The sequence below is a fragment of the Dipteris shenzhenensis genome, chromosome 25 (genome assembly GCF_047967505.1).
Source record: "Dipteris shenzhenensis isolate YYH24624 ecotype China chromosome 25, Dip_SZ_1.0, whole genome shotgun sequence".
Classification (NCBI taxonomy): Eukaryota; Viridiplantae; Streptophyta; class Polypodiopsida; order Gleicheniales; family Dipteridaceae; genus Dipteris; species Dipteris shenzhenensis.
This window is the reverse complement of record NC_141620.1, coordinates 13,532,255-13,554,449: the sequence shown is the minus strand read 5'-3', so window position 1 is coordinate 13,554,449 and position 22,195 is coordinate 13,532,255. Positions and strand designations below refer to the sequence as shown.

Here is a 22,195-nt window from a genome sequence, read left to right as displayed (position 1 = left end):
TGCTTCTCTCCTTGGTCCTCTTTACCATTTGTGTCTTTGTGATCACTTTCAAAGCCAAAAATTGGCTTTTGGTCACGCTCAAAGGGATAATGTGGCTTTTGGTCACGCTCAAAGGGGTAATGTTGATATGTTACACAAGGCTAAAAGCCATTCTTAGAGCTCCCCTTCACATTCATCAAGGGCCTCCCTTGGGCCTCACGCCTATGGCCTTCCACCCCTTGCATTCTAAAGTGGTTTGTTCAAAAGTTCACTTTTATCTAAACACATTGCGAAACTGAATTTCTAGAGCAGTAGAAGGAGCCCCTTGTAGACTTTAGTTCCTTAGTAGACACAAAGTATACATAAAAATAGTTGGAAGGTAAATAGTACACAACATTCTATCTTTACCTCTAGAGTGTGAATGTACATGAAAAATATTTTCACATATGTAGCTTGCAAAGTTTCTAGATTTGTGTGTAAAATTTACTTCATTGCTAGTTTAATTCTTTTGGTTGGGTTAGAGACAATTTTGTGGTTAGATATATACATTGTCTGATGATGACTAGAACTTGCATTTTAAATCACTACAACGAGATCATCCCTTTCCAACATATATACTCATGCAAAATACATTGGGAATTCGTTTTTAATTGTGAAAATGTTAGTATGCTCATCCATCTTCCTGTAAGAAGAGAACCCTTAGTGTACACGTTAGGCCTCGATGAAGCCCACAACAATATATTTGTCATCGGTAGGCTTGTGAGTATAGCCGATAGGCATTGATGCTGTAAAAAAAAAATAATTTATGGGGTAGAATGGGGCTTGTTTCAGCCCCATTTTACCCCAGTATAATTGAAAAGAGTTATATCATGTAAATTTTCACAAGTTCCCTTCAAAAGCAGGTAGTACAAAAATGAATATGTACATGCCATGATAAAAGAGCTACACAATGGCAAAGATACTAATAAAGTCTCACAGCATGTAGTAGAAAAACTCCCTTTAAAAGAGGGTAATACAAAAATGAATATATGGCAAAAGAGAGCTACAGAATGGCAAAATGGTTGAAAGGTGGCTATGTACAAGATCATTCGTGAAAATAGCTATTATATCTAAGCTGAATATACTAATCATCCAGCTCACTATCCTCATCGTCCTCGAGGTTCTCATCCTACTACAAGGGTGGATCTTCGATCTTGCCTCTTCCCTCACCGAAACCGTCACCTCTAGCTCCCAAGCCCTCATTTGTGTCCTCGCTCTAGCTCGTGCCCTAAGAAGGTTTCATGTAACAATTTAGAAAGTATAACTAAAGCTTGATTTTAAACATGGAAAGGAAGATGATTGAGAACAAGGTTGATTAAAGACGACACAATGAAGTTGCCATCTAATTGACATTGGTGAAGGTGGAGATCATGACATTGGGGAAGAAAGTGGGGATCAAGAATCATCTAATATTATCGAAGAGTGTGAAGAGGATCAAGGCTTGGGTAGTATAGACCCTGATGATTAGGTGAGTTGGGAATAGAGCTAGAGATATACTTATTTGACATGATGAACTATGATGAAGACAGAAACCATTAGGGGAGAATTGGGGTCTCAAAAGGGCCTCATAAGGAATGGATTAGGGGTAAATAAAAACCCTAAAGTGCTTTAAAAAAGAATATATAAAGCACTTCAAAACCCTAAAATCCCTCATTTCTATGGCACGAGTTAAACAAATGGATAGACCCACAGGATGTCATTTAGATGCTACCCGCTCTCCTCCTCACAACTTCATGGCCTCCGAACACACTGCAAGCCCCAGTGGCCAAGAGGGCAATGATCAGCAGGGATCTGAAGGCAGTTCTCATAATCAGGAGTCCCAGCAATGCGAGTCCCCACCATCCGACTCTCATAGTGGATCCCAAGGATCTCACCACGATGAGGAATCCCAGCACGATGAAGGATCCAAGCACGATCAGGGATACTCTCAGTCCTTCCACACAACTAACCATGGAAGTAGAGAGTTCTCCCAAGAGGGACAAAATAGTCCAATCAATCATGATCAACTACCCCTCCCTCCTCCGTGGGGTCTTGGCATGGAGCATCTAGACCAACAAGGGGAGCAAGAAAGGCAAAGCGAGTAGATGGAGAGATTAAAGGGGCCACAACAAGAGGAAGTATTTGGCGGGCTCACAGATATCATGAACCTTGGCCCTAATCCTCCAACCAAGCAGACCGCACGGAAGAGCACTAGCAACCCTATGTGCCTCGAGATTGTCACATATGAGGAGCCTCTACTACAAGCTGAACAAGAGCCTCAGCCACAGGCCTCGCATCAGGCTTCAACTCTATCTTGTGCTCTATGGCAGTCACATGGCGAAGGTGGTGGTAGCTAGTTGCAAAGAGGTCAGGGAAATCTTTGAACATTTCTAGGAACTCATCTTTCTCACTTGGAGTGAGGTCTGGGGAAAGCACCTGTTGAGGACTAGCTGTTACCTTTTTTGCAAGTGGTGGGGTCGGAGACACCCCCATCATGTAAACTTCCTCCTCTGAGAATTCCTCCCCCCCATCTGATTCTTCCATTGATTCAGACATCGAGGATGAGAGAGTATCACTGTCTTGCTCCTCTTCTTTTTCTGGTTCCGTGGCATTGGGTTGCACCGGGATCTTCTCCTTAGAAGCACCAAAAGACATGTGTCCTGTCTTCCAATAGCTGACTGCATTACTCTTTCTCACTGCATGGTCTCCCAAGTATGGCTGGGTAACTCTTACCTGTATCTTCAATGTCCACTACATAGAAATTGACGGTGGTGGTCAACCCATTGACAGTGATGTGCAAATCCTCAATGACTCCTAGGGTGGCGAGTCGTCGACCATCTGCTACCTTGATTCGAGTGGAGGAACGCCTTGTACATTTCAAATCCAATTTCTTCATGATTCGGGGCACCATGATATTACATGCAGCTCCCCCATCAACACACACATTTTTGACATGGCAATTATCTATGATGACATCGACTGTATGTGGGTGCCAATCAATTTCTTCAGAGATAGAAGATACCTCTCTTACCTTTCCCTTTTTCTTATTCCTTCTTGTTGAGAGTCCTTGTTGTAGCTCACATCTCACCTTAGGGCTTAATGCTATTAGTTGAGGGAGCGTGATGCTCAAAGAACGATGAGCAAGGTCCTGAACGACTGAATAGTCTTCTTGTCCCGAGCCGATGGGAAACTCTGAGGGTGACCACTTACTCCTACGGGATCTTTTAGTCTTCTCGGTTGGTGGGTTTGCCATCTCAACATCTGAGGGCTCTGAGAAGGACACCTTATTCCTGGGGCGGCTCGGCTATCCACGGTTTGGAGAGGGGTCCGCGGTGGTACGACTTCTTTTCCCAAGGTCAAGGATCTCTACATCAGAATCCTCAGTGCCTGATTCACTTAGAAGATTCGCCCTTGGAATATTGGGACATTCCATGCGATAATGACCCTTCTGGTGGCACTCGTAGCATACATTAGCACGGTCTCTTGGAGGGCGGTTGGCTTGATTTTTGATGCCCACCATCTCAAGCCGAAGATCATTCAGGGCCTTGGCTAGGTCATTGACTCCAGGTTCTATAGCAGGGGGGGCCTCTTTAGCTGGAGGGGCCGAGGGAGTAGAAAGGAGGGGGGCTCGTGGCCGAGGCTAGGGAAATCTTCGAGGCAGAGGGTAAGAATATACACCTTGTTGAGGGTAAGCATCTAAGGGAGGACCATACATTTGATGGTGGATACATCCCTGATGACGGGTGGGGGTATGCCCTTGAGTTAGACCCCCCAGGTTGTTGTTGCAAGAATTGAGGGGGTTGCGGAGGGACAATCATCTTCTTTGAAGCGGGGTCAGACTGAACTTTATCAAACTTCTGAGCAATCTCATGTGCTAGCACCATGGTTTCTAGATTCTCCCATTTAAGCTTGAGGCAGAATTCATCACTGGCTCCTACTACAAGGTAGCCCAACACATGCTGAGTCATTCCAGCTCGAAATCTGGCATTGTCCTCCTGCGTGGCAATTAAACAGTCTAGGACCACTGTCGCTCGATCCACATATCGACGTGCCATCTCACCTTCTGACTGCTTCAAGTTTGCCACTGCAGGTACACATTCTCTGGCTCCTCTTCTTTGCTAAAGTACTCAATCATCGCTGCTGTCAACCTTGGCTAGATTTGGTGAACGTCTTCAGCCTGTTTCTCATATCGCACTTGAGCCAAACCCTCTAGAAATGTGGGAAGAACCAACAACCATCTGTCTTCAGTAAGAAAGTTGAGAGAAACACAACCGCGCTTGAAGGCCACAAGATACCAATTTGGATTTTCATCCACCCATCCACAAAACACGAGAATGTCAGCCATGCTTCGAAGATGGAAAAGACAGAGGCAAGACAAGGCTTATCTATGGACAAACAATAGAAAGAGGAAGCTTGAACTGAAAATCGGGTGAAGATACATCCACAAAGCACACATAGGCAGGGTAGGGTGTGACTGGTGTATTGTGAAATACTACACGGGAAGGATCTTCAGCATAGAATAGCACATAGACAATCTTAAAAGGACCAACCCTCATGATATCACATCCATCTTTACAAGCGAGGGTTAGCGGCGCTGCATAAGGTTTTTCATCAAGGCAAACAAGAATGCCATGACAAATGTCAACAGTTGGAGAGCTTGCACATCACCTTCAGCTTCTTCCAGTTCTTGTAGTTGCCATGCTATTTCTTCAAGGGGTGTGCAGTCTGGCATCCTTCTTTTGAGCAATGTCCTTGACGACCTTTCTGATGATCTTCCGAAGTCGGTGAACTCGTATCAAGTATGCCCAACACTTAGTTTCATGATGGCCACAACCTTTGCATTCCTTACAAATGATCACCCTCCTTCATGGCTTACGGCTTTGTTGGGGTGGTGCTTCCACTCGCGTCATGCGTGATTGAAGTACGAGCTTCACGTGCCAAGAAATCAGTAGCTAGATTTCGAGCTTGAGGGATATGCTGAATTTTTACCTCTTCAAATTGGTTGCAAAGTTCCAATGCTTGTTGATGTTGTGGAACCAAGCCTTTGCTCCACACCTTCCACCTTCCACTAACTTGTTCACACACTAGTTGAGAATCTTCTTGCACTTCAAGTTGCTTGACATGATGTTCTTGTGCCTTTTGTAGCCCAAAAATGAGCGCCAAGTACTCAACTTGATTGCAAGTACTTGCAGGTGCAGACTTGCTGTAACAATACTCCTCACCACTCGGTGAAGTGAGCTTCACACCCATGCCAGTAGCCTTGGTCGAAGATTTGTAAGCTCTATCAAATTGAAGGATCCAAGATGTCATCACACCAAGACTAAAATTCGGACATCCCAAGTTTCTCGGTAGTCCAGGATAGGTAGAAGGAGAGGGTGGGGAGAAATTCAACACTTGAGCCAAACATTCAGCACCAAATAAACTTGCAATTCTTTGTTGATAGTTTATCTTTAGACTAAAAAGAATTACAACTTGAAGCTCAAAATGAGGCACAAAAGGTTGATTACGTACAAATGGATTCCTTGGTCGAAACATTACCAACCATAGCCGAGGCCTAGAAACCTTTGTAGTGAGATTGAGAATAAACCATTCGGGACGAGCTTATCCACATGAATTAACAAGCAGATGCACCAAATCTCCCCCCAAGCTTGGGGAGCATCCCACCCTTTGATGAAGGACACCATTTTAATTACCTCTGAAGCAGCAAGTAGTTTGATCACTGCACAATGAGTAGAATCAAAATCAAAGTTCTCCCAGTGTATCAGTAGTTCTTCACCATGAATCATCCATGGTGTATCATCCCACCCGTCATCTCCTTGATTAATGCACTAGACAATCAGCCATTGAAGGTAGACATGAAGATCAAGGAAGAGATCTCGTGCATTGATAGCCGTAAGGCGCGGAGGACCAGGCACCAAATCCTTAAACGTGTCCAGAAGTGACATAAATATCCACTCTCCTCGTGCGTCTATGAAGTGGACTTGGAAAAGTTCCGAATCGGTGATCTAGTAGGAGATGTGAATAGAGCACATGAAATGAAGTACTTTTGCTTTTTACAGCAAGAGTAAACTCCCCACGGTTAGAGAGTTACAGTTCCCGAGATTTCAATAGATAAAAAAAATCATTACATTTTCATCACTTCCAACTTGTTGGCCCAATGATAAGTCTCCCTTTTGTGAAGGGGGAGGTCTTGGGTTCAAATCCTACTCTTTAATAAAAAGAGAGGAGAGGAGAGGAGAAGGAGAAGAGAGAGAGAAGAAAGACGGGGGGTGAGATCTGCTGTTATAGTTTTGCAGAAACTCAGAAAAACTATCCGCGACCAGAAGATGTAGCAACCCAAAAAATTATTGCACGGGTGAACATTGTAGATGCATCAAGCGAGAAAATTGTCCACGGCTAGAAGACGTAGGAGCCCAAAAAACTATCGCGTGGGTGAATACAGTAGACGCACAAATCGAGTGCATGCACAAGAGCTTAGAAGGAGTACAGATGGTACAGTTCTGCAGATGCGATCGGTACGAGTAGAAGATTCACCGGCCAAAATACATGTAGGAATCGTGAGCAAGAAGCAGGCAGACTGAAAGTGTAGAAGCGCGGAGGTTTTGTAGCTATAGAGATAGGGAAGGCACACAGTTTAGAGGTGCAAAAGAAGAGAATTGTGCACGGAAGAGGCCGCAGTGCCGCATCCAGTCGTAGGAGTAATAGACTTTATACCACTAGACATGGAGATTTCAATCCGAGCAACCACACCATTTCTATCAGCCGCAAAAGAAATCAGGACAAGAGGGTAGACACTAAGCATGGCGACGATCAAGGGCCATAGAGGAAAGGAGAACGTGACGGCAAAACGTTATCATGGGAGGGAAAATGGGATTAGAAGGGGAGGGAATGAAGAGGGAGACTATGGCACAAGGGGAAAGGGAGAGGGGGAAGAGAAGCATGTACATGATGGAAGGAAAAATGTAAAGATGGAGACATCAAGGGAAGAGGACCATGCTTTATTTGAAAGAAAGGATGAGAGGGAAATATCAAAGTACTAGCTAGGTGGCTTTACAATAATGAGCGTGTCTCATCAAGGAATAGCCCCCTCCTTTTATAGCCACGAGAGGGGCTCTCTCCCAACAAATGCATCCTCCCACATGTATGGTGTGTGTGAAAAAGTCTCCCATGTGAGCTAGGCGGTTATGCACTCTCAATTGTGTGCAACAATCCTTTGTCTCAGTTTTCCACATAAATCAAGCCCCATATCTCAAGTTTATGATACTCCCTTGGTCTCTCCCAATTTTATAATATGTTCAAACCTCTAAGAGGACAAGTGGAGGATTGGCACAAGGAATCTTGCCACCTCATCCTACTTTCCCCATTATTTAACTTGCATCCTTGGACTATCTATACCTCCCCCACATGGGCCTATCCTATATGGAGGGAATAACCTAATATAATATCCATCTCCACCTATTTTATATTACTTCTCCCATGGACTTTGAGCCATATCTCACTAAATGCAGCCTAGGTGGAGGGGTGGCATATGGAGGAGCCATGCCATCTTACATTTTATAATATTACTACCATGGATTATGTACAACACACCTTATGGGTCCTCTTACGTGGAAGGGTGGCACATGGTCATGCCCTGCTACCTCTGGGCCCTATGCACACCATATTTTATTATACTATTGCCATGCATACAAACATATACTCATATTTATGCCTTTTTCCTTAGACAAATTTATCCATAACAGCATACATAGACATAGGCATAGTAGAGAAGAAAAAATTTATAATTTAAGCTTTATAGATGAGAGATGCTTTAAGATATACATCCTTTGGTGTACTCTTGAGTTACAGGAAAGAGCATTTACATAAAGCATAAGTCACATACTAGCATAGATAGGCATACATAGGGATATGCATACATAGACATAGGCATAGATATACATAGATAGACTTGATGAGGGGTAGACATAATGCTGGTGATGGGCCTACCATAGGCTTAAGTTAGCCAAATGTACATTGGATATAAGGCCATGCATTGGTCTAGTTAAGGTAATGATTGAGTATTGAATTCAATTTGTACTATCTCAGATATATTGGTGAGAATAGTACATTGCATTTACATTTTATGCAATATCAAATGGCTTCATGTTCAAATAGATAAAACCTCCACATTTTTATCATTCTAGCAAGCATTAAATGTTAACACTAGATTGTACTTGATTGCACAAGTCTTCTTTTGGTGCTTAATTCTATAGATCTAGCCAAGTTTTTAAATTGTATATATAATATGTAGGCGAAAGTTTCCAAATATATTTATTTATTATATAAAACGGAAACAACAAATAATAAAGGAGGATAAATCTATCCTATGGTAAAACCTCACTACATGATGCAACTATCAGTTTCTACTACAAGGCAAGGTGAGTTGGACTGGATAAAAGAAGTAAAAGCCCCTCAAAAGCCCATACATTACTTCATTCTTGTTTTTAATACTCCACCATTGCCCATATTCTCACATTCCCTAGTTTGTAAACAAGATAGAATCTAGTCCATGACCAATACCATCACTTGGCAATCATAACCCTCTTACTAGTCAATGAAAAACCTATGCTAATCATCTCATAATCATTACCCATAAAAATAGACCTGCCATAGCTCCCAAAATGAACCAAGAAAGTGCATATCCCCATGCTATCACATAATATCAAAGTAGATGGATTATGAAAAATCCATGTCATACAATGTGCACTTTGACTAAAAACACTTACTCAAACATTCTAGTGAGGGATCAGTGATACAGGCTTTCCAAGTTGGGTAGAATCCTCCTCCATAGGCTGCGACTATGTGTCTCACCAACTGCTAAAATCTAGCAATTAGTTTCTCGTGAATGCCTAAAGATCCACATTGTTCTTTGAGATCCCTTTGATGAGATATAGAGAGAAAGATAAGATACACTTTCCTATAGAGTGTGGAGATTTAGAGGTAAGAGCCTCAAGATCCATCCAAGTGGAAGGAATATGTCCCATTTTGCACACAAATTACAAGGAGCTATTAACAATTCGGAATTAGATCGACAAAGGGAAGAGAAAGCTGAATGGGGTCCAAATTAGTAGAGAGATATAGTATGGCCTACAAATTTGACATTGAAGATTGGATGGAGAAGGAGGTTAGGGGGTAGAGCAAGAAGGTAGGCATTATCATTAACTTTCTTGAGAATTTTCAAAAGACCATATCCAAGGCTTGGACCTTAAAATGTGGATTGAATGCAAGTACACCATCTCTCGTCCTTCAATAGGCTACCTATGCATATTACCATGGCGCTTGTACTTGGTTTGAGTCTACCTCAAGGTGTGATGTACAAGATGATAATGATCTTGGAGATGCATGGAGAAAGCTTTTGATTTGGTAATTAAATGTCTTGGTTGCCTTGGAAGAAGAGGCTTTGGAGGGAGGGGTTTGCAAATCCAAATCCAAAAGCAAAATAGGTGGCCAACGAGTGGCCAACCCTTTACTCTTGTGACAAAGTAAATTTTATCATGTCCACGGGCTAGTTTCGCATCCAATTGAAGGCAAGGTTGAACATTTTCTAGACTAAAGAGTCAGTCCCACATGGTTGGAGATTGACATGAGCAAGCAACATCATTCTTCCCTCAATACTGGGGGTACTGGGGGTACTTGGGAGTGCTCAACGAGCATCATTGTTCCCTCACTACTGGTGGGTACTTGGGAGTGCTCAAGACTATTATGCATTTGTAGAGATATTTTTATTTGCAACATTTGAGACATGATGTGGAAACTTTCATTAACTCCTATGGCTTTTGTCAACAAAATAAGAGTATGAAAGCGACTCATGGATTATACTTTCCTCTTCTAGATCCTTCCAAGCCTTGGAAAAATGGATGGAACATTTTTCCATGGATTTTCTCTCTAATCTCCCATCCACTACAAGGGGTCATGATTGCATTTATGTGGTGGTCAACAACTTTTAATTTCTCCAAGATGGCCATCTTCATCTTAACCACTAAGCATTATTGGTGTAATCCAAGTAGCCTAGCTCTTCTTTAAGCATGTGTGGGTACTTTTTGGGCTATGGTCTACTTCTTGTGGCTTCTACAAGGTATCCAAATTTTTCTCTACTTTTTGCACACTTTGTGGTAGTTCGTGGACACTTAGTTTAGGCATTCTAAATCCTGGCAACCACTCAATGGTGGACAAATAGAGGTAGAGTCTCATTTTAGCTGATTAGACTTTATTCCCAACATAAGCTGAAAACTTGGGATGCTTACCTTGCTACATGTAGTCTCCATGTAGTGCCTACAATAGAGTCCCTCATTCTTGCATTGTCAAAAGTCACTTTGGCTAAATCCATGACTTTGACTAAATCCATTTACATCCACAATGATGTACTTTTTTTGTGTGAACTAAGCTACATTCTTGAATGGAACAATATTATCCAAGCCCCATCTCAAAATACTTCCCATGGCTGGCTTGGTTGAAGTGGCATATGGTGTTATGGTAGCAAACGTCGTGTTCTTGGGCAAACATCACATTTCGGGCATCGAGCATGTGTAAACACCAGTGACACTCTCAGGACTTCGCAATGCCATGATTGCTTGAACCTTGTCAGGACATATTTGGAGGCCTCACCTTGAAGAGAGCTTTGCATAATATAAGTTTCATTGAGATTGGACTACCGAGCAAAACGTTATGAGCAAAACACTATCTGAAGCCATCCAGCCATCAGGCCACACATGGCCCCCATCTGGTGTCCAAACCAGGACCTACCAGATAACCGAGCTACTCAAATGCCTTCTCCTCATATGGGGGGCTTACAAGTAGAGTTCACTAGTTCCCGTTGTAGTTACATGAGAGTGGAGCATTGATATCTAACACTAGGCACATATATGCGAGCCAAGGATGACTTCTTAGATCTCATCCTTTACATGTAAGATAATTTCTCAAATTTTGCTTATACACTTGACCACTCTTCAAAGAGATGGGTTCCCATAGATTACATAAAGTATCTGTTCATAGAGGAACCCAAGTTTGTAAAGCACTTGGCCCACTTTTGTGACAACCTTACAGACGAAGGGTTTAGGACAGTTGAAGTTCAAGACATCCTAGATGCGAGGATCACAGGAAATACATGCACCAAATTCCTTTCATGGGAGATGACATTCATCTTCCTTCTCCATGAAGGAAATTTAGAGGAAGAAGCCTCATCGTCTAGCACCCCCTCTAGTAGAACTGTAATTGGGTATCCCTAGACTAGACTCGAACATGTACATGGAAGAGAGTCTTGACGATCCAATAGAGGAGATGGAAGTAGCTCAAGCATTGAGCCTACTTCAAGAGCCCCCAGTAGAGCAAGAATCTGCATCGGAGACCACTAACCCAGACTCAGAATTATGGTCCTTGTCCCCCCTCAACATTGATGGAGAAGAGTACGTATTCCTCCATGACATAGAGATTCTTTTTGGACTACGAGAGTATGATGCACTCAGAGTCTTATCGGGGTTCGATGTTGACACAAGTGTCAAAGATCCCGGGGTTTTAGGTACCGAAGACCAAACAATAGAAGACTTTCTCTTGACGATGCTGGTTTCAATGAGGGATGCAAACATGTCCATATATGATGAACAACCCTCTCATGTAGAAGCTTCCACCTCCAACACAAGTCAGGAGAAAGCGTCCACCTCCCAAATGGTGACTTCGACCATCCAAAGCATATACTATGGACATGATACTTTTCAGTCACATCAAAATATGTAGAATCGACATGTATACAAAGTGTCATTTCCATAGAGTATGTGCATGTTTGAATAACACACCTTAGAGCATGTTTTTCGATGGTTGTGCATAACCCTTGCTAAAAATTGGGTTTTTGATGACTTCCATCATCAAAGCTTGTCCAAGTGGCATGATACTTGGAACACATATTAAAATATATGGGATTGACAAACATTTTTCCCATCAAGTATGAGCCCATTCAAATAACACACCTCACAATGTGTTTTCTAATGGGTATGCATAACACTTGGTGAAAAATGGGGTTTATGGCGACGTCGACCATCCAAGGCATATCCGATGGGCATGATACTTTGCATACACCTAAAAATAGGAGGTTTTCATGCAAGTGCAAATTATATTGCCAATTGTGTATGAGTGCATTGGAATAACACACCTCAGAGTGTGTTTTTTTAATGGTTGGCCATTAGACTTGGTGAAAAATGGGGTTTATGGAAACTTCGACCATCCAAAGAATATATCCAATGGGCACGTTACTTTGCACGCACATCAACATAGGTGGTATTCACACATGTAAAAACTATCCTTACCATAAGGTATATGCGTGTTCGAATAACACACCTCTAAGCTTGTTTTTTGACGGTTGTGCATAAGACTTGTTGAAAAATGGGCTTTGTGGTGACTTCGACCATCCAAAGCATATCCGATGGAGAAGATACTTTGCATGCACCTCAACATAGATGGTTTTGATGTGCATGCAAAGTATCATTCCCAATGGGTATGTGTGTGTTCAAATAACACACCTCAAAGTGTGTTTTTTGAGGGGTGTGCATAAGACTTGGTGAAAAACGACATTTATGGTGATTTAGACCATCCAAAGCATATCCAATGGACACGATAATATGCACATGCCTCAAAATAGGTGTTATTCATGAATGTGCAAATGATCGTGCCAATCCGGGATGTGCGCATTTGAATAGCACACCTCAAAGCATGTTTTTTGACAGTTGTTCATAACGCTTGGTGAAAAACGAGGTTTATGGCGACTTCAACCATCCAAAGCATATTAGATGGGCATGATACTTTGCACGTGTCTCAAAAGAGGGGGTACTCATACCCGTGCAAAGGATAGTGCCCATTGGGTATGAGCACATTTTAATAACACATAGGTATGATAAAATTGTGTGACATAATGACATGGGGAATGGTACTAGTGTCATTCTCCCTATGTCGGGATATATGTAAGAGGTACTCATATGGAGAATGGCACTAGTGCCATTCTCTCTTTGTGGTTATGTAGAAATGGTAATACTGTTATGTTCCTTGAATCTATGTTAGTTGAAAGCATTACAGAGATTAAAAATTGTATAATATTAGCTGTGCTACCAAAGTTTTGATTTGGGTGCTTTCTACAAATCTATTGGACCAAAGTAATACAGTATCTATGCTTTCAGATCACGCATTGTACATTTCTTTTGGGACATGGGGGGAGGCACTAGTAGTATTCTCTCCTCCCAATGAGGGTATAGAGAAAGGCACTAGTGGCATTCTCCATAACCTTATATGTAAAATGACACGAGCACCACCCCAAGAGAAGAATGGCACTATTGCCATTCTCTCTATGAGTTTAGAGAGAAAGGTTGCACTATTTGCATTCTCAATTGACTTTAGAGAGATCGGCACTTTTGCCATTCCCCAAAAATACAATGGAATCAGTGAACGACGATGGATAATGTTCATACTTTATTGTTATTTATTAGTTTCATATGCTTTTGTGCTTCGACATTGTTGAATACACTCTAAAGAATCAAAATATTTCTATATTCCTCAACTTCCATAGGGACCAATGATGCATGGAAGGATGTGGAGACATCAAATGTAGAGGACAACATACCACCCAAAATGGGGACTATCAATTACGCGATAAATACAGGAGGTATAGAACAAAACATAACCCCAAAAATGGAGAAAATTGCAAGGAATATCACGAATCCTATACTTAAGAGAACATGGATGAACGTACTATCTCAACATTGGGGACAAAACTAGATAATCTTATTGTTGTTGCAAACATGTATGAAATCATAGCACCTGACAATTTGGATGAGTCAGAAGCCAGCAACTTCAAGGAGAATTTGGATCTATATCCACATACAATTTCTTTGGATATGCCACGATTAACAATCATATTAGACTTGAATGGCCTGTTATTAAGTCACTGCCTATTCAAGTCTCCAATACATCCATCTATTATGCATGGCAAAAATAGTTATATGGTTGTTCGTCCTGGGTGCATAGAATTTCTTAAAATCTTGCTACAAAGATTTAATATAGGTATCTGGTCAACTGCGATGGAGCATAACGTACTTGATATGGTAGGAAAGTTGCAAAATTATGCAAATGAGAGCCTCCCTTTCTTTGTTATATGGTCTCAGCAAGGATGCTATACTTACAGTAAGACGAGGATAAATAGGCCTGACAAGGTTGGTGCCTGACAAGGTTGGTGTTGAGGCAATGTTCAAACCCTTAGCAAAAATCTCAAAGGCATTTGGATGTGATGCTAGAAGGACAATCCTTGTTGATGACTCCCCATACAAGGCTTGCATTAGCCCTCCATCAAATTGCATATTTCCTTCAACATTTGATGTACAAGACAAGGATGATAATATTCTACTGAGAGAGTTAATGCCATACTTACTACAACTCGATGAGACTAAAGATGTGTGCAGCATGATTGAGACAAATCGGTATGGACAATTACCTGTGATGGAGGGGCATAAGGATTTCAACCTTGTCCAAAAAGTAATTGATGAATGGAGGGAGGAAAATCATGCATGGTCAAGAATGGAATGTAAAACAAGAAATCTTCCTCTTGCAGATCAACTAAGAGAGAGGGATATAGGTGGTAGGGCAACCCATGGTGGTGATGGCTAGGTGCCTAAACTCAATGAATCCCAAATAAGACTTTTAAGGAATGCTCCGCAACTCTCTAGCATGAATGCTATGCAAGTTTCTCAATTGGCTATAGACCTAGGGTACAAAGGTCGCTATATCAAGAAATACATTGCTAAGAGCTACATAAACTGACTACAGAATGCGTATTTTTCATGAAGGTACATATGTCAAAGTGTTTTTTTATTTTATCTCAATATATATAACTGTTGTTGTAGCTAATTGAATTTGTCTTTTGTGATGTAGATAGATATACGTTCAAATCAAGCTTGAGTAGGTACATACCAGAACGAGATCCATTTCGACCACCAAAGTTACCTGTCCCTATCAACGAAGTGTTCTGGATAAAAAATGTGGCTTTCGAGGTGCATGAGTCAACCATTACAGGTGCTGGCTTGGGCTTGTTTGTGCATGGCTCCATCAAGAGAGGGACTACTATTCTCCATTATGGAGGTGACAAGTACTCCTACAGAGACTGGAAGGAATTATGTAGAGTTCATCCAAGGCTAAAGAAGTACTCGATCCAAGAGGACCCTACTATCCCTATGAAGGATATGGTGCATATTGTTGGTGATGTTCAATATGGCAATGTGGCAAGATTTATTAATAGCAATAGAAATACCAATGTAAAGCCAAATGTTTGTTATGTATTTTCCCCTGATGTTCCACCTTGGTATGACCCCATGATGAACATAGATATTGCAGAATATGGTCACATTTGTATTGAATCCATAGATGATATACATGCAGGAGAGGAGCTATTTGTAGACTATGAGTTTTGAATAACAACATTGTATTTCTTTATACAATCATTACTTATGGGAATTACTACTTTCTTGCCAACTATGTAAATTGGTGCATAATTGTTGTGTGTGAATAATATGCAAACATGTTCATAACTACATTCATAATGTATTTAGAAGGAGTGTCTCTCATGCCATTCTTTCTAGTGCCATTCTCTTTGGGGCTAGAAATTGAGAGTTTCTTTGGAATCATGATTTATTTCAGGGATTTCAATGGTGTATCAACAAGTTGTTATGTTTTCATCCTAACTTAGTGTACTTTTTTACTTTGCAATGAGTAATCAACATGACATGTAAAGTTATCATTTTACAATAATGCTAGTCAGTCCAAACATTGAAAGTGCACAATAAATGATTGTCATTGCCACCTAAATTACATCAAATGCTTATCATTGCCCATTGACTTTCCATCAACTACATATCTTGCATTCATTCTCCTCAACTACATATCTTGATTTTCCATCAACTGCATATCTTACTAAGTTAAAGAGCCTGTGCATTTTCATTGCAATACTCATGGTTATTAATTACACTCTACATTTTTTAAACAGTGTTTTGGAGATTTTCAAATGAGAATGCTCACAACAAAAGCAAGTCTCAATATCAATGGAAATTCCAGAGACTCGCTATTATGAGGTGTTTTTGAACATCACTATGGCTCACGAGATGAATCTAACTCTAATGGGTTTCAAAGTTTATTATTTTTTTGATGATAATGTAGTTTAGACACTGATATTCTATTTATTATTTGAGAATGTAGTTGATATTTCACACTTCATGAATGGCTATCTAGTCTATTTTCACATATTTCTCCTGTTTTTTCATTGAGGGGAGCTACAATTTCTTCCAAAACTGCCATTCTGGGAATTGGGTTTTTCCCGAATTGGGAAATCGAAATGGCATTGAGAAGCCTAAAATCACATGCTCATTCTTCTATGTAGTGATCACTATCTCCGCTATGTAGAGATCATATGGAATTGTGTCAATCTCTGTGGAGAATGCCACCAGTGGAGAATGGTAGTGGTGCCAATCTCATAACATGACCTGCAAACATGCACAAGGAATCCTAAACTCACATGTGCATTCTTCTATGTAGAGATCACTATCTCCGTTGTGTAGAGATCATATGGAATTGTGTCAATCTCTGAGTTCATCAAACTCACATGTGGATTGGAATCGGACACCACTCTCCTATGATCATTGGAATACCCCTCCTAGAATAGTAGGGTGAACATTTGTACAAGTGGAGAATGGCAGTGGTGCCAATCTCTTATTAGGCCCTAAGAAGTGGCATTGACAAGCCTAAACTCACATGCTCATTCTTTTATGTAGTGATCACTGTCTCCGCTGTGTAGAGATCATATGGAATTGTGTCAATCTCTTATTAGGCCTTGGAATGTCAATCTATAGGTTTAGTTTGTCTAGAAAACCACTAGTGGAGAATGGCAGTGATGCCAAACTCATGGTGGCACCTACATAATGATACTGAGATCATCAAACTCACATGTGGATTAGAATCGGACACCACTCTCCTGTGATCATTGGAATACCCCTCCTAGAATAGTAGGGTAAACATTTGTACAAGAGAATGGTAGTGGTGCCAATCTCTTATTAGGCCCTAAGAAATGGCATTGAGAAGCCTAAACTCACATGTGCATTCTTCTATGTAGTGGTCACTGTCTCCGCTGTGTAGAGATCATATGGAATTGTGTTAATCTCTATGGAGAATGCCAATAGTGGAGAATGGTAGTGGTGCCAATCTCATACCATGACCTGAAAACAAGCACAAGGAATCATAAACTCATGTGGATTGGAAGTTTTGCCATTATAGAATGCCACCAGTGGAGAATGGCAGTGGTGCACAAGGAATCCTAAACTCACATGTGCATTCTTTTATGTAGTGATCACTGTCTCCGTTGTGTAGAGATCATATGGAATTGTGTCAATCTCTGAGATCGTCAAACTCGCATGTGGATTGGAATCGGACACCACTCTCCTATGATCACTTGAATACCCCTCCTAGAATACTAGGGTAAACATTTGTACAAGTGAAGAATGGCAGTGGTGCCAATCTCTTATTAGGCCCTAAGAAATGTCATTGAGAAGCCTAAACTCCCATGTGCAGAGATCATATGGAATTGTGCCAATCTCTATGGAGAATGCCACCAGTGGAGAATGGTAGTGGTGCCAATCTCATACCATGATGTGAAAACATGCACAAGGAATCCTAAACTCACATGTGCATTGGCACTTTTGCCATTATCCTGCTGCCATTCTCCACTAGTGGTTGAGAGTTTCTTTGGAATCATGATTTATTTCAGGGATTTCAATGGTGTATCAACAAGTTGTTATGTTTCCATCCTAAAGTGTACTTTTTTACTTTGCAATGAGTAATCAACATGACATGTAAAGTTATCGTTTTACAATAATGCTAGTCAGTCCAAACATTGAAAGTGCACAATAAATGATTGTCATTGCCACCTAAATTACATCAAATGCTTGTCATTGCCCATTGATTTTCCATCAACTACATATCTTGCATTCATTCTCCTCAACTACATATCTTGATTTTCCATCAACTACATATCTTACTAAGTTAAAGAGCCTATGCATTTTCATTGCAATAGTCATGGTTATTAATTACACTCTACATTTTTTAAATGATGTTTTGGAGATTTTCAAATGAGAATGCTCACAACAAAAGCGAGTCTCAATATCAATGGAAATTCCAGAATTATGAAGGTGTTTTTGAACATCACTATGGCTCACGAGATGAATCTAACTCAAATGGGTTTCAAAGTTTATTATTTTTTTGATGATAACGTAGTTTAGACACTAATATTCTATTTATTATCTGAGAATGTAGTTGATATTTCACACTTCATGATTGGCTATCTAGTCTATTTTCACATATTTCTCCTGTTTTTTCATTGAGGGGAGCTACAATTTCTTCCAAAACTACCATTCTGGGAATTGGGTTTTTCTCAAATTATCTAATATGGTCTTCACTGCTCGTGAGGTGTTGAAGATCATAACCTTAGTTTTCCCAAGATTGACCGTCAGATCTCTCTCTTTGCAAAACACCTCTAAGGCCTCTAGATCTTTTTGTAGTCTCTCTGCTGAAGAGGAGATGAGGACTATATCATCAGCATATAACAGTATCTGTATGAGGAGATCCCCTAGTGATAAGCCCTCACCACCTATGCGATTTATGAAAGATGTGATTTCATTAATGTAGAGTCCAAAAAGAGTCGGTGAGAGAAGGCAGCCCTGCTTCACCCCAATGATGCTCTTGACCCACTCCGATAAACCTCTTGGGGCACAGACCTTGCCTCTAACTGACTCATATAAGCTCATCACATCCCAAATCAGTAACTCTGGGATCTGCATCTCCTATAGTCTCCTGATCATGTGGGCTCGTGGAATAGTGTCGAAGGCCTTTCGAAAGTCTACGAAGCATGTGTAGACTTTCTGATGTCTGGACCTCGCCTCCTCAATGATAGCCCTTAGAGTAAAAATGTGGTCCAAAGTAGAGTGCTACCTCCTAAATCCTGCCTACCCTAGTGCTCGTTGCCCCCGCACCTCTAAGTGACTGCTGATCTCTTTCTCTAGCACCGATCCATAGATCTTGGCCAGTGTGTGGCCAATCATGAGGGTACAATAGTTCCTGGTGTCCATGGGGTCTCCTGCTTTGTGTATCAGTACAATAGTAGTGGTGCTGGGCATAATGGACATGTCTAGCAATGTTTGCCTCAGGACATCATATAAGGAGCATGGATAGGTGTGCCACACGCCCGGATCGGCGATGGGGATGGGTGGCTTTCCCTCCGCAAAGGAATCCCCACCTAGTGGTTGGGTCTCCTCCGCAAAATGATCTGATGATCTCATCCATCCTATGTGTGAGGAAGGCTTGTCTCTTGTGGCATGTTAGCCATCACTAAAATATCCTGTGTGCCTCGTGTGGTGTCAATTGACCCAAGGCTCGGGCTTACATCTCTCTACACTCATCATCAAACCAGGGGTTCTGAGGCATCTTCCCATCTTGTGCCTGTGAAGACTGGGTCGTAGGAAAGGATTTGGTGGCAACATCCTGTATTACTGTGACAAGCGTAGCTGAGGCGTGGGCGAGGTCTAGATCAACCTTCAATAAGGTCAGAAGCTCTCTGGCTAAGTGGTGCACATACACTAGATCAAGAGCACAGTCAAAGTGGATCTGGGTATGGGTAGCAGTAGGAACTCTCTCTATGGTTGGTGTAGTAACAAGAACATCAAAGGCCAAGAATGAGTGGTCAACTTCAAGTGGGGGGGGTATCGTGAGGTCATGTATCCATGAGACAAAAGCCAGTGGGCCCAGTAGGTAGTCCACTATGCTAGTCCCACCTCCATCTGGGAAGCATGTGAATCCCTCAGATGATGGCCATCTCTGAAGGCCACTGTAGATGATGAGGTCATGGACAGCTCCCAACTCAAGCAGGTGTCGCCCATATGTTGTCACATGCAAAGTATCTGCAGAGAGTCTCTGAATCCCAAGTTCTACTACGTAACTCTGACATCATGTGGGGATCTCTCTCATATGGGAAGTCAAGTAAGCCCACTTGCATGTCCCTTGTCCTTGCATTAAAATCCCCCAGAAGGAGGGTGTCTCCCTATCTGGAGAACTCTATGATATCCTCATGTATCATCTCATAAGTGTTGTGCCCCTCTGTAGTGACATCATGGGCATATGATGACGTGTACAGAGGGAAATAGCATACTGCAATGAAGATAGGTCGGTCATCTAGTGGATGCACTCATATCCACATGTTACGTGCATGTTCCTCTCTCCGTACCACAGATATGAGTGGCCTCAAGTGTGTTTTAAAAAGGACAACTACACCTCTAGAGCCTCATACCCCACTATCTCTCCTCATTTCTTTCCTATGAGTAGACTCCCAGCTGTATCCAGTCACTGTGGGCAGCCCTCTCTCTGGGCTCTCATGTGTCTCAGTGTAGAAGATGATGTCTTTGCTTGTGTATGTCTCCGAGAATCCACCTGGGTCGGACCAAAGTGTGCCATTACAGTTCCATACAGCCATACTCAGCTTGTTTTGTACACTCTTCTCTCAGCTCTGGCACCATCATAATTCACCCTCTTCTTTCTCCCCTTTCTCCCCTTCTCCCTTGTCTCCTCTGTCAACTCTTTCTCAAATAATCACTTTGCCATCTCTGTAGGTAGCCCATTTTCCTACCTCTCTTGCTGCCATAATCCATACCATCCCTTCTCTCCAATGCTCCTGCTGCAACAACATGAGATCGTCATCCAAAAATATGCTGGTCCCTTTCAGGGTTGCCCTCATGCTCATGAGAGTGGACCTATCCATAGCTGTTTGTAATTTCATTACGAGTGGTCTTGTTGGAGCTTCAGCTTTACCAACCCTCCATGTTGTCTCACATGTGAGGTTGACTCCCATTTTGGTGAACAAGGTCATAGCATCAGACATAGGGGTGTCTCCAACTGTTAGGCCTGTGACTAGGACATTCAATGCCTTGTTGCTCCTCGTTTTCTCTTCCTCCAAGTCTTCAAAGATGATCTCTTTCTTGGGGGCTGTCGTACCCTTCTTAACCACATTCTTCAATTCTAGTATGTTTGCATTACCTTTAGTGATTTGCCGTGTGAACTCAACATGCTTCCCTTGTATGGTTGTCTGTAGCGCTGCCATCTCCTTGCTAAGCATCTCATTCTCAGCTCTCATCTCTTCCATTGCTTTCATGTACCTTCTAATACCCCCTGCATATCTCTCAATTGCTGTAATTCTGTCCCCATGGCCTGCATTTTGTCCTTGAGGTTGACCTTCTCATCTTCCCATGCCTCTTTCTCCTTTTCCCATTCATCCTTCTTCCCTTTCTCCTTTCACCATTCTTCTTGCATACACCCCCCTTGCTTCTTGATTTCATTCAAGGTCTTGTCAATATGCATCTTTTCTGCCATCAATGCCACATTAGTGGTCTCGAGGCTATCAACCTTTTCGATCAAGGCCAAGCAAATTTTGCTGAGGTGGCGGAGGTATTATTCGGGGGTGTTCCTACCATGTACACTTGCATTGCACTTTCGAGAGCCTTAACATAGCTCCGTGTCATCATGCTTGTCTTTTCTTTTTAACCCTGATCTCTGAGTTTCTTTTTCTGCATTTTTCTCATGGAGTGGAGATAGCAGCTCACGAGGGACCCTGGGGCATCATCTTGACCTCTGGTTGCAGTAGTTTAGGGGGGGCTTCTCTATTCAGTCACAGTCTAGGGGGCCTATGTACCCCTGGCACAGAATTTCGAGGTCCTTGATTGGCCCTGGTGCAAGCTTGTTGTGTTTTTAGGTAGATAGGTAGGGCAGCTATTACTAAACAGTTGGCAGGAGGTAGACTAGTGGTGGGGTTGGTAGTCGAGGGCTAAAAGAGGTGGTGCAATAGTAGGAAGGCGGGGCTAGGGGCTAGGGGCAAGGTTGGAGGCTGAGGCGGAGAGGTGAGGGGCTGAGGCGAGGCTTGAAGCTGAGAGGCAGGGCTAAGGGAGGTTGTGCAATAGGCTAGGCTAGGGAGGCAGGGCTAGGGGTTGGGGACGGGGCTAGGGCTAGGGGTTGAGGCGGAGAGGATAGGAGTTGAGGCAGAAGGCTACATGCTAAGAGGCGGAGAGTCTAGGGGATGTGGCGCACGCTACTAGGAGGCGGCAGA

The 22,195-nt window shown here is 42.1% G+C and overlaps 1 pseudogene; it reads right to left on the bottom strand.

Annotated features, from left to right (window-relative positions):
- LOC147885473 (TOM1-like protein 1 pseudogene) overlaps positions 1-22,195 on the bottom strand; it is a 46,802-nt pseudogene that overhangs the window by 294 nt on the left and 24,313 nt on the right.